Source organism: Passer domesticus, unplaced genomic scaffold, assembly GCF_036417665.1.
Source record: "Passer domesticus isolate bPasDom1 unplaced genomic scaffold, bPasDom1.hap1 HAP1_SCAFFOLD_37, whole genome shotgun sequence".
Classification (NCBI taxonomy): Eukaryota; Metazoa; Chordata; class Aves; order Passeriformes; family Passeridae; genus Passer; species Passer domesticus.
In genome coordinates, this window is record NW_026990149.1 from 208834 (window position 1) to 226839 (window position 18006).

At 51.9% G+C, this 18006-nt stretch overlaps 1 long non-coding RNA gene across 1 annotated transcript; it reads right to left on the reverse strand.

Annotated features, from left to right (window-relative positions):
• Nucleotides 1–7246: 7246 nt before the first annotated feature.
• Nucleotides 7247–12870, reverse strand: LOC135292561 (uncharacterized). The gene is made up of 2 exons (XR_010354799.1): nt 12443–12870; nt 7247–9054 (listed from the first exon to the last, which is right to left on the reverse strand). It is a non-coding gene; the product is annotated as an uncharacterized LOC135292561 (long non-coding RNA).
• Between the last annotated feature and the right edge of the window lie 5136 nt (nt 12871–18006).

Sequence of the window (18006 nt, forward strand, 5' to 3'; positions counted from 1 at the left end):
CCAACCTAAAAATTTCCAAATTTTTTTGGATTTCTCCAAAACTACAGTGGTCAGAAGCTAGATCCCAGCTCGGCCTTATAGCCCCAAAGGCCAGCTTTCCCCTGATGCCCAGAGGATGGCCAAATGACTTCTTTTTCCCCTGCAAAATGGCCTCTCTTTGTGGCCACTCACCCTGGCCCACCCTGACCACCCAACCTAAAAATTTCCAAATTTTGTTGGATTTCTGCAAAACTACAGTGATCAGAAGCTAGATCCCAGCTCGGCCTTATAGCCCCAAACGCCAGCTTTCATCTGATGCCCAGAGCCTGGCCAAATGACTTCTTTTTCCCCTGCAAAATGGCCTCTCTTTGCGGCCATTCGCCCTGGCCCACCCTGACCACCCAACCTAAAAATTTCCAAATTTTGTTGGATTTCTCCAAAACGACAGTGGTCAGAAGCTAGATCCCAGCTCGGCCTTATAGCCCCAAACGCCAGCTTTCATCTGATGCCCAGAGGTTGTCCAAATGACTTCTTTTTCCCCTGCAAAATGGCCTCTCTTTGCGGCCACTTGCCCTGGCCCACCCTGACCACCCAACCCACAGCTCTGAGGGAGAGAATTGGCCAGCGCTGCACCTCTGCACTGACTCAGGGATGGTGGGAAATGCTCTGTGGGGTGGCTGGAATGATGGAAAAGGGACAATTGGCAGTGCAGAGGGAAACCCATCTGGGCTGCTGGACCGGGGCAAGACATCGTTGCCCAGGGGAGATGTTGGCTGTGAAAGTCCCTCCTATGGATGCTCATTGCCCAAGATTCAGGCACTGAAGAGCATCGAAACAACAGAGAGGAGGATGGGGCTGCCAGGATTAAAGTGTCTCAGCTGGGTCTGGACTGGCCACACAAGGGTGAGTTATTTCTGGACACCTCAGGTCATCAGAGCAGAGATGCAACCTCCAGATGGGCTCATGAGCAAGGTGTAGGTTTAACCATGGACACCATCTCCAGGTTATCCCTGACTGTGAAACGTGTCTGAGATCAAGCAGGGCCAGGCAGGCAAAGCCCCTGTGGTGTGGGGACAATGGTGGGAATATCAATCTTTGTAGTGGGAGTAGGAAATTGGAGAGCACCATTCCTAAACCACAACAGCCCTGTCAGAGCCAGCCCTCTCCCTGCCCCACCACTGCTGGATCAGGAAGGGCAGAGGCATGGGGGAGGGAAATGCACAGGGACTCCTCCTGGGAGAGACCTCGGGTAGTTTCCAGGCAAGGCCAAAGCACAGTCAGTGGAGAAAAGACACAGGGATGGGCTGTTTGTGTGCTCTGCCATGGCAGGAGAAGAGGCAGAGCTGCAGAGACACCCAGACCATGTGGATCCCTGCAGGAGTGGATCTCACACAGCATCTCTCAGGCCTCTGCTGCTCACTGGTTGCTCTGGTTTGGTGTTCCCTGGTGGTTACACCAGCCCCCCACACCAGTGCTGTGTGCACACACACACCAGTTTCACCAGTGCCTGGGCCCCCAAAGGACACAGGACCTGATGATTTGTGGTCCCCACTCCAGTATCTGGCACTTGGACATCCCTTGGTACCCAGAGCAGAGAGAGCTCCCTTGTTCCAGACAGTTCCTGGCAATGGGGGTTTAGGAAAATGCCACAGGCTGTGGGGATCAGCTGTAGGGCATAGCCAGGGACGCAAGTTTGCTCATGACCAGCTCTTTCATCCCCTTTTCCCTGCTGATTCATGTTTGTTCTTTCACAAAGCACCATGGTGCCACCCTTTCCCTTCCTGTGGGCCTTTCTTAGGCATCACATGGGAAATGCTGCACATTCCCCAAATGCCCCTTGTGGATTTCTGTCATGAATCTCAGACCCAATGCAGAACCCCCCATGCTCAACTGGCAAGGTCATGCTGGAAAGCTCTGCCATTGACCCCCTTGGTGAGTCTTTCATGAGGAGGTGTCAGAACTTTCATAAATTTGGTTTTTATCTTCTGTTTTTCAAATTGGAATGGCATTAAAATATCATCTACTGCAGCCCCGTTTCTGTGGGAAGGCACAACTACCACTGGAACAGATGGTCAAAGATCCTGACCTTGAACACATTTTGGAATGGGGTATTCATGTCTATGGATGACCTGTTTACAAATTCTCAACCTTATCACAAAATATTTCTTTCTTATCTCAAATCTAAACATATCCTTGAGCATTTTAAAGGCTATGTCCCTTTCTCTGCCACTACAGGCCTATAAAAATATTTCAATTTTTCTTGGATTATGACCACAATGTTTTAATCTGAAAAGACCTTGAAAGGACACAAAAATCTTCCAAGATGGGATTGGGAGGCCTCAAGCACATGACCCAGAGAGACTGATGGCCCAGGGCTCAGTGGTGTGAAGACTGATGACAGAACAGGAGTAGCCTGAGAGGGCTTGAAGGGTGGTTTCAGAAATGGTAGAGCTCTTCTTCATTGGATGAAAAAGCCTGAGAAAAAATCATGCCACAGAGAGTCACCTGGGGAGGTCCAGACTGGACACCAGGAGAAAGGAATTTCCCTCCCAGGGCAGGGCTGTGGTGCAACACCTCCCCCAGAATGGGTCTGGGTCAGCCCAAGGCTTTGTGTGGGCAGGCAGAGGCAGGCAGGAGGCAGAGCTGTCAGCAAAGGAAGGGGCCAGCCAGGTGGGGCAGCGGGGGATGACGCAGCCTGCAGGGACAGAGACACAGGGCAGGGACACCGTAGGACAGCCTGGGCTGCACAGGGCACAGGGATGTGCAGCAGCTGCAAGGCCCTGACAGAGCCAACCTGGGCAGCGCTTTGGCCATGGCTGCTGGCCCTGGGCCTGAGCCAGGAGCAGGGGACAAGTGACCCTTGCAGGCCTGGGGCCTCATTGCCTCCTTGTCCCTGCTCAGCAGCCTGGCAGGGGCTTCCCCATGGTCCTGCCCTTGGCATTGCACATCCCCACATCCCAGAGCCCATCCCGGGAAGAGCCCTGAGCAAGGAGGGAGGGACAGGATCTGCCTGGCCAGGGGCTGGGGCTCAGGCCTTGGCCCTTTGCATTCCTGAAACACATCCAGGTTTGCTCAGCACCAGAGACACCTTTCCCTTGCTTGTCCCCACCTGTCATCACTGCCTGCAGTGTTCTGCTCTACCTGGAACCTGGGGACACTTTCTCAGTCGTGTCCCTCAGTGGGACCCATTACAACTTCAAGAAAGTTCAGAGTTTCAATTTAACCTTGAGTTCTTGAAAAGTTCTTTGAAAACTCTCTCAGGGACCGAGTCTGATGTAAACAACACCAAAGCCCTGAGAGGGTCATTAAAGTTTTCCAAGTCCAATTATGGAGAAATATTTCAAAGAGCTTGTAAGACATACACATACCTATTTCAAAGGGTTTATTTTATTACACTTCTCTTTAGATCAGAGGTGATTGCAGCATTCTGTGACTGATATTGACCCAGGGTCTCTCCTCAGGCGCTCTGGCCTGCTCAGAGAAGCTGTGCTTTGAGCTCTGACCCAGTGTGGACAACCTTGCTCCACATTCCCCAGCCCCATCCTGTCTGTCCTCACTCACGTGGGACCTGCTGGGCTTGCAGAGCTGGCTGCACTCAGCCTAAGAGGGGTTTTCCCTTTTTGTATTTTTTGAAGCAATCTAAAACTCCTGAGTGTCCCCACTGAACACAGACACACTCCTCAGGTGTGTGCCAGCCCAAGGTGCCACCAAAACCACTGCAGGCTGCCCTGGGCCAGCTGTGAGGGTGGATCATCAGCCCAAGCTGCACTGGGCCACTGCAAGGGGCTGTGGCCATGGACACTGCCCTGACCCCACTGCTGGGTTTGGCTGCCACGGCAACCGTGAGACATTAAACTGTGCTTGGAAACACTGGGGAGGACTGGGACATACTGAGGAACACTGGAATGCTGTGGGAGACACTGGGGCATACTGGGATTGACAGTGGGAAGAACTTGGACAAGCTGGGAACACAGGGAATGCTGAGGGGGAATCTGGGCAGACTGGGAGGGACTATGCAGGTACACTGAGACACATTGTGACATACTGGGACACACTGCGACTGATAGTGGAAGATACTGGGACAAACTGGGAACACTGGGGACACAGTGTAGAAGACTGGAAGGCCCTGGGCCATACTGTGGATGACAGTGGGAGGAACTGGAAGGGACTAGAAATTAACTCAGATGTATTGGAAGGGACTGGAGAGGCACTGGGGTCGTACTGGTCTGTACTGGGGATGAACTGGGCTGTGCTGGGAGGGACTGGAGGAGTTGAATGGGCTGTTCCCGCCTCCACTGTCTCCCATTTGCCAATGGTCCTGCCAATCACAGCCAGCAGCCAATCAGCGGAGGGATCAGGGTCTTGGGAGCAGTGCCTGGTGTCAGCGCCATCTTTTATTTTTGCCTACAACTCCCATCATGCCCCGCGGCCCGATAGAGCCCCATTGGAGCGGGGGCTACAGCGCCCTTCATGCCCCGCGCTCCACAGAACCCACCCCGGCATCCGCCCCCCATCTGTCCTTAAGTGTCCCCCAGACCCTCCAGGATCCCTCAGTGCCCCTCAGCGCCCATTCGGGACCCCGCAAAAGCGTCCCCGGATCCCCTGAGTGCTCCCAACCCTACGGATGCCCGGTATAGCCGCTTGTGGGAATTCATCTCCTCTCATCCCCTGCGGCCCCAGAGCCCCTCAGAGCACAGTCCCGCACCTAAAACTCGTGCCGTGCCCCGCGCCCTGAAGAGCCCAGTTGGAGCTCCCCAAGCTTCCCCCAGGTATTCCCGAACCATTTACGTTCCCCCCGAGGACCTCACGTCGCGGCTCGGGCCCTGAAGTGTTCCCCAAGTGCCTTCCTGAACTCCTAAACACCGCGGTCCAGCCACTTCCGGGACTACAGCTCCCATCATGCCCAGCGGCGCAGGTACAGCGCTCTTCGAGCCGGGACTTCATCTCCCGTCATGCCCCGCCATCACCAAAAGCCATTGCAGCTTCGCCTACAACTCCCGTGATGCTCTGCGGCTCCGTTTAACCGTCTTAAACCCGCGCCTACAGCTCCCATCACACCCCGCGCCCCAGAGAGCCCCGTTCGAGCCACCCAAGGGTCCGCACAAACCCCCGAAGGGCCCCCCTGGACCCCCAAGTGCTCCCCTGGACCCCGAACTGTCCCTCAGAATTCCTGAGTTCCCCTCTAAGTGCCCACCCGGCTCCCCCAGGTGTAGTCCATACCCTCAAGTTCTTTCTAAGTTCCCTCCCCAGACCCACAACTGCCTCAAATGTGCCCCAGAAATGTCTCCCTGGACACCAAAGGGCTCTCCCATGCCCCTGTCTGAGAAAAAGATGATAAATATTATGACAAAATGACTGGACATATTACTAATTACCATAAAGAGGAAGAAATAAATAGCAAATAGATCTTAATTAATTAAGGAAGGGGAATGTGCTACATAGAACCAAAGAACATTAATGTTCTTGGCTACTAAAAATGTATAGATTTTTTATGCAAATATAAAAACTAGGTAAGAAAAACCACTGTTAATATTATAAATGAAAATAAATATATACATAATTAAATAATCACACAAAATGATGTGTTACAGAATAAAATAAAAGAATAAATTACATTAACATTTTTTGATATTTTGGGATGTCAGTCCCAGGTGGGTTATAACAGACATGGTGAGGTAGGGGGTGAAGAGCAGGTTGTCCAAAAAGGGTCAGCCCAAAAAGGGCTCATTCGTCTCCATGCCCAGACCTCCTAAAAAGACATTCAGCATCAAGATCACTTAGGGAATGCTTCTATCACCTCTTCTCTGCAATGAAAAATAAAAACCAAACTCACATATGTGATTAAAAAACCAAAAATCATGAGGTGCACTTTGACATCTTCCTCCTTAGCAGAACTCCAAACTGACTCCAATCACTGCACAAGCCCTGGAGACTTGAAGACAATTGAAGGGAGACAAAGAGCTCCTGAAGGCTTTCTGTGTTTTAATCAGCCCCACGGTGGATTTGGAGCTGGGTCCAGGAGCCTCAGGCACTGAGAGAAGGATGAAGAAGCTGCTCAAGGAGTCAGCAGCAAAACTCCAAGTGCTGTGGAGCATGGCTGGGCCCCAGTGAGGGCAGGGAGTGCCAAAGGCTCCCAGGGACTGCTGAGAGCAGATCCTTGAGGCCAGGAGTGCAGGGAGCCCAAGGCTCTGGGCAGGGAACTGCAATGCTGAGCAAGGCCTGGGCTGGCTGGGGGAAGCAGAAAGGCCAAGCCCTGAGCCCAGCCTGGGCCAGCAGGGCCTGTCCCTCACGGGTGGCTCAGGGCTCTCTCTGGGGCAGGGGGATGTGAGGGGCAGCAAGGACAAATGCCATAAACCTGCAGCCCCTGCCAGCCTGGCCAGGGAGGCCGAGGGAGAGCCAAAGTGCAGCCCCTGCCAGGAAAGTTCCTGCTGTGGGGCCTCCAGAGGCGCTGCCCGAGCCCAGGGCACAAAGGCCTGGGTGCCTGTGGCCCTGCCAGCCCTGCCCAGCCCTCGGCCATCTGTCCTGCAGGCTGTGCCCCCTGTGCGTGCTGCTCCTGTGCCCTGGCCGGCTGCACTCGCCCCTCTCGCTGTGCCCCAGCATTTCTCAGCCAGCGTTTCTGTGCCCTCCCTGGGCTCCCTGCACCCAGCGCTGCCGGCTCCTGGCACACAGAGCCGGCAATGGCCCAGCCTCACGCTGCCACACCTCGAGCACCACAATTCTACCCTGGCAGGGACTTTGCTTTCTCCTCAGCTCCAGGCTGAACCTTCCAAGCTGCGCTTTGGGGATGTTTCCTGCAATTCCCACTCCCAAGGAAAGCTCTGTCTGCTGCTGTTCATGAACACAGAAGGGCTGGTGGGAGATGTGCTGGTCAGAGGCTGTTTGGGGTACAGTGACCATGAAGACCATGAAATTATTGAGTTTTAAAATATTCCATGAAAGAAGGAGGGGCATCAATAAATCTTCTACACTGGACTTTTAAGGGCAGACTTTGGCCTATTAAGGATGCAGATTTGGGGAGTACCAAGTCAGGAACTGATTCTTTTAAGGGAAACAGCCCTTAGATGCAGCGGCTACGACTGGCCTCTGGGTCCCCGGCTGCTGTGGGCAGTGCCGCCGGCAGTACCGAAGTGGGAAGGGCACTCTCCCGCGGAAAGATTTCCTGGGGAGAGGGCTTAAGGCGAAAAGCCTTTAGGAGAGCGAGAATTCCCGGAGCTGTCTGCAGTGTAGTCAGTCTGCGTCTCGCAGGAGAAAGACAGGACCGCGCGGACAGGGAAAAGGGAGATTTTTATTGAAGGAGCGTCGGGCGCGGACAAAAAAGCTTGCTCGGCAAGGTCTTATAACTAGAACACAGCGACCAATCTAAAATTTTGAGAGGAGGGAATAACGCATAACAAACAGCTCAGATGTCCAGTGTAAATAAATTAGGGGTTGAATCCTGACCTCTAAACCAATCATTCAATGTCCAGGCCAGAATGTTCTGGATGAGTGGGCAAGGACCCTGAATAACAGACAGGCAGTTAGGGAGGAATTTAGGAAAGATAAAGTGTAGCTGACGGGACAATTCAGAAGAGGGAGAGAGAGAAAGCCCGGGCAGAACCATAAACAGAATGGGGGGTACAGGAATAAACCAACTTAAAACTAATGCACCCCTACATTTCCCCCTTCTTTGTTTAAAAAGAAAAAGGAGGAGTGGGGTAACTTAAGCACCATCTTCTGAGGACTCATCTGACCCAGGGTGGTCTTTTAACTGCTCGTCTTCTTCGGCACCTTCTTCTTGACTTTCGTCCATAATCTGTTCTTCGACTACCACCCGATTCACTTCTAAAGCAGACATCGATTTAACTATAAGCCTTCTAAGAATTCTCCAAACGACAGAAATTGCAATTGAAATGACTAGTAAAATGAAAAGGACTAAAACAACAGTTTTCAAAATAGAGACTACCCAGCCCGAGAGACCCCATCCCGTAAAGATGTCTCCCAACCAGTCTGATGTTTTCTCCTTAATGTTGCTGATCATTCCCTTCATTTGGTCAATAGATCTTCTGGCGTCCCCGGCTTTGGATGATAAATTGAGGCAGCAGAGCCCTTCGAACTCCTCACACCGGTGATCCTGAAGCAGCAATAGGAAGTCTATTGCTGCCCGGTTTTGGAGAGTCGCCTGCCTTGTTATTTCCTCGTCTGCTAGGAGGTTGCTTAGAGCGGCTGAGGTAAAATTGGCCTGTCTGGCTACCCAACACTCCAGGTGAGCTAATTCACCTAGAGACTTTGCAATAGACACCCACGGGAGAAACACTGTCCATGCGACACCTTCTGGCTTTGACCAATGAACAATTTTGGAGTCGCACTGTTCATCTAAATCTTTAAGGTCTCTTGCTACGCGGACCGAATTGTGTGCGACAATTTTCTCCTTCCAATCTTTAATTTGGGAATTGTTGGGAGCAAACAGCGTCAGCCGTCCAAATGTACACGGGCCTCCTAGAAGGCGAGGGGGGATACCTGCCCATGCTCGGTTTCCGCAAATGAAAAATACGCCGTTAGGGAGGGATCTGGGTTTATCGTCAAATGAGATGGGGGTGGTAATATGAGAGGTGACAGAACACCAATTCCCTGCCGCGTAGTTTTGATTCTGTTCTATAATTGGTGTAAAAGATTTTTCGTAGCGGTCGCGGGAAGGGAAAAATTGAACACACAAATTTGCTGATGCGGAGCCGAGCAATTTAAATTCGGTGGGGTCAGATTTAGATATATTCAATTTGGACATTAGCCTCCTCCAGATTGGATTGGGATTGGGACTAGAGGGACTGAAAACTTTATTTTGGGAAAGGGGTTCAAGGAAGGAGTAAAGGGGCTCGGGAAACTCTTTTGGAGGAAGCGGGATCCCCACAAGGCAGGTCGACAAGGGGTCTGCTGCCGAGGTGGCGGAGAGACACAAATGATCTCTGCCGAGGGCGCCAGCGAGCATCTTCCAAATGTTTTGCTTGGGTTGAGGGACAATCCATGAGCTCGCGATGGCAAAAAAGTTCCAGAAAATGATCAGCTCGATGTGGGTTATGGGGATGGACATTCTCGGGCTTTCTGAAAAGAACAAGACAAAAAGTCATACAGGTAAAACATTAGGAATGGTTCTGCTCCGGGAGGTCTAAACCTCCTTCAGAAGGCCTCTTTTTTCTCCTCCAGCAGGCCTCTTCGACCTGTGCCACTTTCTTAGTTGGAACTTTACTGGAGGCGGTGTATGGCTTGACCCATTTTGAAGGGACCCATTTTGGACCCGAGGGAGTGGAAACGCAGGCGTATCCCCTCCCCCAGGTGACAAGGTCAAAAGGTCCCTCCGTCCTCCAGGTCTCGGGGTCCTTTACGAGAACTGGAGGCTTCTCTTTCGGCTGCAGTTGTTGGTGTTGCCTAAAGTGCCGAACAATGGGTGGATTTAGATTCTCAAAAGAGCAGTTTAAAAAATTGATTGTAAAAAGGGCCCTGGCAAGGCGGACCTGGGGGGACTCCATCTTCATTGCCTCACGTTGTTGTTGGAGGACCCTTTTGAGGCTCTGATGGGTCCGCTCCACTACAGCTTGACCTGTTGGGGAATAGGGGATGCCGGTCTTATGTTCTATTCCCCATTGCTGCAGGAAGTTGCGCAGTTCCCTGGATTTGTATGCTGGGCCGTTGTCAGTTTTTAATACTTTTGGAACGCCCAGCGTGGAGAAGGCTAGAAGTAGGTGTTTCTTGGTGTCATTTGCCTTCTCCCCTGTGTGGGCGGAGGCAAAAACCGCGCCGGAAAAGGTATCTACTGACACGTGAACTAACTTCAGTTTTCCAAACTCAGAGACGTGTGTAACATCGGACTGCCACACCTCGCAACTCGCCAATCCTCGAGGGTTAGCCCCCGTGTTAACAGTTGGAAGCTGGAAGGACTGACAGTGGGGGCATGTGGCCACAATGGCCTTGGCCTGGTCACGGCTAAGTTGGAACTGCCTGACCAGACCCGGCGCATTCTGATGGTAGAGCTGGTGGCTGATCTTAGCCTGGCGGAACACGTCTGGGAGCGGGGCCACCTGCACAGGGGCAGCGAGGGCGTCCGCCCTCCTGTTCCCCTCGGCAACGAACCCTGGCAGGTTAGTGTGGGACCGCACATGCATCACATAAAACGGATGTTCTCGGTGAGAGACTAATCTTACTAATTTGGTGAGCAACTGATAGAGGGCTATGTTGGACACCTCCTGCAGAATCGCTTGTTCTGAACGGGCAACTACTCCTGCTACATAAGCGGAATCAGTGACTAGATTGAATGGTCCAGGGAACTTCTCGAAAGCTCTGACAACAGCATCTAACTCAGCTACTTGAGGTGATCCTTCCACCTCTTTGATGTCAGCTTCCCACTGCTGAGTCTGCGGATCCCTCCAAGTCAAGACTGACTTGTGGGATGCGCCGGATGCATCAGTGAAAACAGTCAGAGCCTTCAAAGGAGTCCTACTCTGAACCTGCTGAAGAGATAATTTAAACTGGACTTCCGAATTAAAAATTTTGTGAGCCGGCCGATGAATAGAAATCTGACCAGTGTAGCTGTCCAAAGCGAACTGCAGGGCCTCATTCTCTTGGAGAAGGTGTTCCAACATAGCTCTTGTAAAGTGGGCCGAATCTAATTTGAGTGGTATGTGAATACATGTGAAATCCACACCTGCCAACTCCCTGATCCGAAGGCGAGCCTTACGGATCAGTTCCGCCACCAGCTCCTGTGGCTTCGTCATTCTTTTGGACCTTTGGTGACTAAGGAACACCCACTCTATTATCAAGAGAGGGTCCCTAGCCCCTTGGTCTTTTTTGGTGTTCTTGATGTCCTCCCACTGGAAGATCATTCCATGGAGGTGTGGCAATTTCCCAAGAATAATGAATTTGAAGGGCAGACCCGGCTGGTAACTATGGGCTTGCCTCTCCGAGATGGACTTTTGGATCTTTTCCAACGCAGCTCGCGCCTCTTGGGTGAGCGACCTAGGAGAACTAAGCTCCTCTCCCCCTTTCAATAAATTGAAAAGGGGGGCCAGGTCTTCGGTGGGAATGCCTAGCCAAGGCCTCACCCAATTCAGAGACCCACACAGCTGCTGGGCATCAGCAAGCGTTCGAATGGAATTTCGAATTGTAATTTTTTGTGGTGTGATAGTTGTTTTGCTAATTGTAAGACCTAAATATTTCCAGGGTGGCATTCTTTGAATTTTGTCCTGCTGCAACTCGAACCCTGCAGCAACCAATGCATTGATTGTTAGGTCAAGACTGTGAGCAAGTTCGTCATCAGTTGGAGCACATACGAGAATGTCATCCATGTAATGGAAAATTGTAGCGTTGGTTGCCTTCGCCCTGACTGATGAGAGCAAGGAAGAGACATACCACTGGCAAATTACTGGACTGTTTTTCAGGCCTTGGGGCAAAACTGTCCAGTGGTAGCGCCTCCTAGGGGCCTCTCGGTTAATGGTAGGAACCGAGAAAGCAAAACGCGGCGCATCGTCCGGGTGTAGGGGAATTTGGAAAAAGCAGTCTTTGATGTCAATTACGGCTAAATTCCAATTTTGGGGGAGCATTGTTGGGGAGGGCATCCCTGGTTGGAGGGGACCCATGTCTTCAATGACGTTGTTAATTTGTCTAAGGTCGTGAAGGAGCCGCCACTTCTCTTTATTAGGTTTCTTTATGACAAACACTGGGGAGTTCCACGGAGACGTGGTCTCCACCAGGTGACCTCGCTGCAGCTGTTCCTCCACGAGCTTCTCGAGCGCCTTTAATTTCTGTTTAGAAAGCGGCCACTGTTCTACCCAGACAGGTGTGTCAGTCAGCCAATTCAGTTTCTGGGTAGGGCGCTCCTCAGTGACCGCTGCCCCAAAAACCTGGGGAGCCGCTGGTAAGTCAATACGGGCTCCCCACTGGGCGAGCAGGTCCCTCCCCCACAGGGGCTCCGTGTAATCTAAAACAAATGGACGTACAGATGCTAATTGTCCATCCGGCCCCATAATTTGCACAATGCTCTTAGATTGTTTCGCCAATTGGATCCCTCCTACACCTCGGATCCGCTCTGCTGCGTCATGCAACTCCCAATGCGACGGCCAATCCCATGAGGGAATGACCGTGACATCTGCTCCAGTGTCCAGAAGCCCGTGAACGAACTTCTGGTCCCCACCTTTCTGTAGGCTGCAGGTGATTCTTGGTTTTTCTTTGCCTAGGGTCTGAGCCCAAGCCACCGATGGGAGGTGTGAGGATGTGGATGTTTTGGGTGGCTTGGAGTCCCAGAGCTCCTCAGGGATAGGAATGGCTTGCGCCACAATTTGACCCCGAGGCAGAAAGGTGGGAGGGCTGGCACAATACATGGCTATTTCGAATATCTTCGGGTCTGATGATATGAGACCCGGGATGATGTGAATGTCTTGTGGTGTAGATTTAGAATCTCCAACCGTGACGAACCCACCCTTGGTCTGATGCCAGGTACCTGGGCACTCCGGACTGACGGAGACGAGTTGGATATTTGAGTCAATAAGATGGAGCGGCTCCGTCAACTGCAACCGAAAGGGGGTCGTCCTGGAGGTGGTTGTTAGGACTGGCCGAGGTACCGCCTGAAAAAGATCAGAAATAGGTTCGTGAGAAGTTAAGTCTGGTAAAGTTTTAGAGTCTGTGGCAACCGGCAGGTCCTGCTGGAGGTCCCCCTCCCTTCCCTTTTCCCCGCGTGGTGGAATGGTGACACCTGCCCTATTTTTATCGTGGCGCGGGGAGGAGGCGCGCTTGCAATTTAGTTTTTTGGTTGGTGTTGTGGGGTCCCCTGAGGCCGATGTTTCTTTTTAAATTCGTAAAACTCCCGCCTCAGGGGACAGTCTGGCATCCAATGCCCGGATTGGTTGCACAGGTGACACGGTGCATCCGTCCGGGGTTGCAACTTTGGTGTATTGGGCTGTCGGGACGGGGCAGCAGCAGCAGCTGTGGTGACTTCCTCCAGGTCGGTGGCAGCCACCCTTCGAGCTGGAGCCCTGGGTTGCTGGTCGGGTTCCCCCGCGATGATAGCGAGTTTGCGGTCACAGACGTCTAGCATCTGATCCAGCGTGGGGGGAGGATCTAGCGGCAAGCTGAGGATAGCGGCCTTGCAAGCTGGATTTGCATTCGTCGCTGCCACCTCAGTGAGGATTCCCCTCTTAGTTGACTCATCATGGACCTGCGTCTCGATCGCCCTGCGGAGGCGCTCAACAAAGCTTAAAAAGGGCTCGTTAGATTCTTGAATGATTTTCATATATGATGTTAAGGGGGCAACAAGAGACCGTAAGGTGAAGAAAGCCCACTCGGCTGCTTTGGCTCCCTCTTTTAAAGCCTCCACTGGAACATACCACGCTTGAGCCTGCCCATCCTGCCATGCCCCTGTCCCACACAAGTGGTCGGTTGTTAACACACCCCCCTGCAGATCTGTGGCTGTCACTTGGTTCTCCCGCAGCGAGGGCAAGATTTTACCAATTTCTCTCTGCCAATGTTTTTCCCAAACCAGGAATTCTGTGGGGTTCAAAAGACAGGAGAACAGCCGCCTTAAATCTGCAGGGGTGACCACGGTGTCAGAGAGTGTGGCTCTCAGAATTCCCCGGAAGTATTCACTCTCCCGGGAGAAGTCTTTTTGGGCTTTGCACAGCTCCTTTATCGAGTGATGTGGGAACGGGCTCCACTGGGGCTGGTTCCCCCCCCCCATCCCGGGCTGGTAAGTGACCGGTGCCGCCGAGAGGACTGGCGGCTCTGGAATATGGCCTTCAGCCCCCCCCGCCGCGGCTCCGGACGGAGCGTGGGAACCGGAGCTGAGAGGGGAAGAAGGAGGGGGAGAGATAAGAATGGGGGCAGAGACGGCTGACGACTTTGTCCCCGCCTGGGAGACGTGGTATGGGGGAGGAGCCGACGCCGGAGTGGAAGTGCCGCGGGGCGTGGAATCGGGAGGAGGGAGGGGAGGGGCGGAGGGAGGTGGAGCGGGAGGGGAAACCGGAGAAGGGAAAGAGTCGTAACGAGAAAGAAGTGTTTTTTGGGAAGAAGGAATGCCGGAGGGAGGCGCCACGCGGTGTCCGCCATTTCGGGCTCCCTGTGAGCTATCCTGTAAAAGTGGGGCAGATGGCGGGGAAGGAGGAGGAGAGGGGGGGGGAATATTAAAACGAACTGGACTTTCGCAGCTGCGAGTGTTCTTAACCGAGACAGAATGAGGACGGGGATAATTCCGAAAGAGGTCGGAGCAGTGACTTCGTTTCTGTGCGGTGCCATCGTAGGCTGCCGCTTTCAGGTTTCCGCGCTCGGGGGCAGCGGGGGAAGGAACAGAACAGAGGGAACAAGGTGAGCTGGGAACAAAACGCACGTCAGACGGCTTTCTGCTCAGTTTCCTCTGGGACTTCAGAACTTTCCTAATTTGGGAAGCCCAGAAAGCAGTCCGCGAAAGCGAAGAGCTCCCCGATTTAGCCAATTCTCCTAATTTAGTGCAAACTTGTCCCCAAAAACGCCAATCGTGAATTTGTTCAGGGGAAACTTCTGGGAACTGAGCAGACAGCCAAATGATTAGTTGTTTAATTTCCCTTTTTTCGAATTTTTCAAAACCCCCCTGAGAAAGGATAGCAGAAACAAAGTTAAAGTGTCTTTTTTGAGCTTTGGTAAAACGAGCACCCATAATGAGATGGTAAAAAGCTCAAACCACCAACCCTGGAAAAACGTGAGAGAAAGGACCTTTAGAGTAACCCCCCACCGCCGGGCAGTGCCGGCAAAAGTTACGAGAAAGCCGTACGAAAACGGCGTGAGTTACGAAAAAGCCGTACGAAAACGGCGTGAGTTACGAAAAAGCCGTACGAAAACGGCGTAAGTTAAGAAAGTGGGGGGGGGAGAAAGAAAGGAAGAGAAAACTCACGTTCTAGGTAAGGCGGCTCCTGCGAATGGATCGACTCCGGAGTGCACGGAGCTACCGACCCAGTCCCCGGTGGAGCGATACCCATGAAAATGGGTCCGCTATCCCACGGGGTAGGTTAACATCTCATGAGAAACTTTCTGGTGTTTCAACGAGCCGAGCCCGCTGGCTCCGGGATTTCTCTGTCGTAGGGTCCGCGGTGGTGTCGGACAGCCCCACGTTTGAGCGCCAACCTGCAGCGGCTACGACTGGCCTCTGGGTCCCCGGCTGCTGCGGGCAGTGCCGCCGGCAGTACCGAAGCGGGAAGGGCACTCTCCCGCGGAAAGATTTCCTGGGGAGAGGGCTTAAGGCGAAAAGCCTTTAGGAGAGCGAGAATTCCCGGAGCTGTCTGCAGCGTAGTCAGTCTGCGTCTCGCAGGAGAAAGACAGGACCGCGCGGACAGGGAAAAGGGAGATGTTTATTGAAGAAGCGTCGGGCGCGGACAAAAAAGCTTGCTCGGCAAGGTCTTATAACTAGAACACAGCGACCAATCTAAAATTTTGAGAGGAGGGAATAACGCATAACAAACAGCTCAGATGTCCAGTGTAAATAAATTAGGGGTTGAATCCTGACCTCTAAACCAATCATTCAATGTCCAGGCCAGAATGTTCTGGATGAGTGGGCAAGGACCCTGAATAACAGACAGGCAGTTAGGGAGGAATTTAGGAAAGATAAAGTGTAGCTGACGGGACAATTCAGAAGAGGGAGAGAGAGAAAGCCCGGGCAGAACCATAAACAGAATGGGGGGTACAGGAATAAACCAACTTAAAACTAATGCACCCCTACAGGCAAGCCCTGCTCCTGGGCACCCTGAGGGGCTGGAGCCAGCCTGGAGGGAGCCTCAGCCCTACATGGACCAAGATTTCCTTTGGAAAACCCCCTCTGTCCACAGACTCTGCTGAGCACAAGAATTGATCCTCCTAGTTAAAGGTGTGACGTTCATTGGCACAAATGTGTCCCTTGCACTTTCTAGCACAGCAAATGTCAGTGCTTGTAATCCCTGTTCTGCACACTCTGCTCAGGCAGCAAAACATCTGAAGCTGAGGGAACATCTTGAATTAGCACCAACCTGCAGAGAGCTACAGGGGGAGAACCTACCCCCAAGCACCCAGAGAAATACTTGACACTGATAGTCTGGGGCAGAGCTGACACTAAAGTATTTTAATGCCAAGAGAGAGGAATTTTTATTGCTGAATTCATTCTCCAAGAACAAGAATGGGAGCTTTTGCTCTCCTCACCTGCCACAGATGTGTATTGCCGAGGTTTGCTTCTGACTTATGACTGATTTTGATGAATCTGTTCAAAACTCTGATGCTGTTCCTGGCTAAGGTGCAGAGATGATATTTCAGAGCCAGTTGAGCTCAGCACATCTTGTGCAATGCAGAATTTCCAGAGCCAGACATTCAGGCCATGCAAACTGATACGTTTTCATCTCTGTGCAAAGATCAGTATTAGGACATCAATGATGTACCACACACTTCTCAGAGCTGTCCCTTTCATCCAGCTCTCCCCAGTCACTTCACAGACTTCAGTCCAAGCAGTTTCTGATAGAGCTCAGTAGCACGTGGGATTTAATCCTGGTTTTTCTTCATCTTCTCCAGAGCTACCTCCAGACACGGTGTGTGGGCACTGTCTGACAGCAGCATTAATGTGTCACCTCCCTGACACTGAGGTTCATGTCACTACTTTTCATCAAAAGCAGCAAATCAATGATTCCCACTGGGTCCCACACAGCTCTGTGGGGAGTTTGTGTGGCTGCAGTTCCAGCACCAGCCCTGGTGCTCAGAATTTCAGGAGAAGATACAGAAGGAATCAGCCATTCATAGAGAACAACATGAGTTTGCAGGGCCCAGATCCCCACAACTCTGCAGACTCTGGTAAGCCAGACTCTGCATTTACATTTTGGCCTCTGTGCCTTACTTTTCCTCTCACTAAAGTCCTGCCAGTTTCCCTCACACTCAGATTCCCAAGATAATTCAAAGCAGCTTTAGGAGCAGGGATAGATGATGGGAACTGTCCCAAGGCTTGACAAAATTTCTCCTCTCAGGCCTGACAATTCCAGCCAAGGAGAGAGGAAAAGCCTGCATGAAAGAGGTGTGAAATCAAAGCAGTAATCAAATTGAGGTATAATGAGAGCAGCTGAAGAGGTTTTCAATGTTCAGAACAAGATTAGCAGCTCCAGGCACAGGAGGGATGTGACATTTTCCCCACTGTAACAACTCTGTGATGCAAATTGCATCTCAAATCCTCCTCCCCAGCTCTGGGACCTGTTCAGCCACAAACGTGGTGCTGAAGTTTTAAAGCAAAGTGGAAGCTGGTCAGAGAGCTGGTTTGCAAATAAAAATCACAGAGGGCAGTTTGGAAGCACCAGCTGGAGCACAGAGTGGCAGAGCCTGGCCCCGAGGTGCAGCACAGCCAAACATGCCTGAAACTCTAAGAAATTAAAGAACTTGCCACTTGTTTTCCCTCAGGAGCTACAGAAGGTGCTTTATGGAATCCCTGCCTCCTTCACACTGTATCAGCATGCAGGAGAGTGCAGGGATGAAGATTACAGCACCTTCTGCTGCTGCTTCCATCTCCTGACTCAAATCTCACCAAAATCTGTCACTATTGGGCCTTCCCAAAGTCTCAGATTCACTTGGTCCTTGCAGGATTTCGGTTCTGAGGAGCATGAAGGGAGATAAAGGCACTTGCAGACACCAGAGATGCAATTGGTGCCTGAGGTGCATTTCACTGCCCAGGTTAGTGCCTCTAGAACCATCAAAACAGCCCCTTTGACAGCACGAAGCCAAGAGCAGAACACCAGGGCCTGCACATGGCTGGAAATGCCATTGTTTAATATTCCTCTCCCAGTCTCTCGTTTCATGGTGCCATTACAGGGGTTAATCCCATCACTCAGCAGCAATTCTTGGCAATCAGCTTCAGATGGATTTTTAGTGCTGAGCAAATAAGAGGCAATTTTACTTTGTCTCCAATGAATGAAATTTCACCTAAATCAGACAAACTCTGTGTTCTGAGGCTGGTCAGGCACTAACCACTGCCAGGTCCCCAAGACTGGATGTCAAACTGCTCTGATATTGAAAAGTTAAATTTATTTATCTTTGTGTACA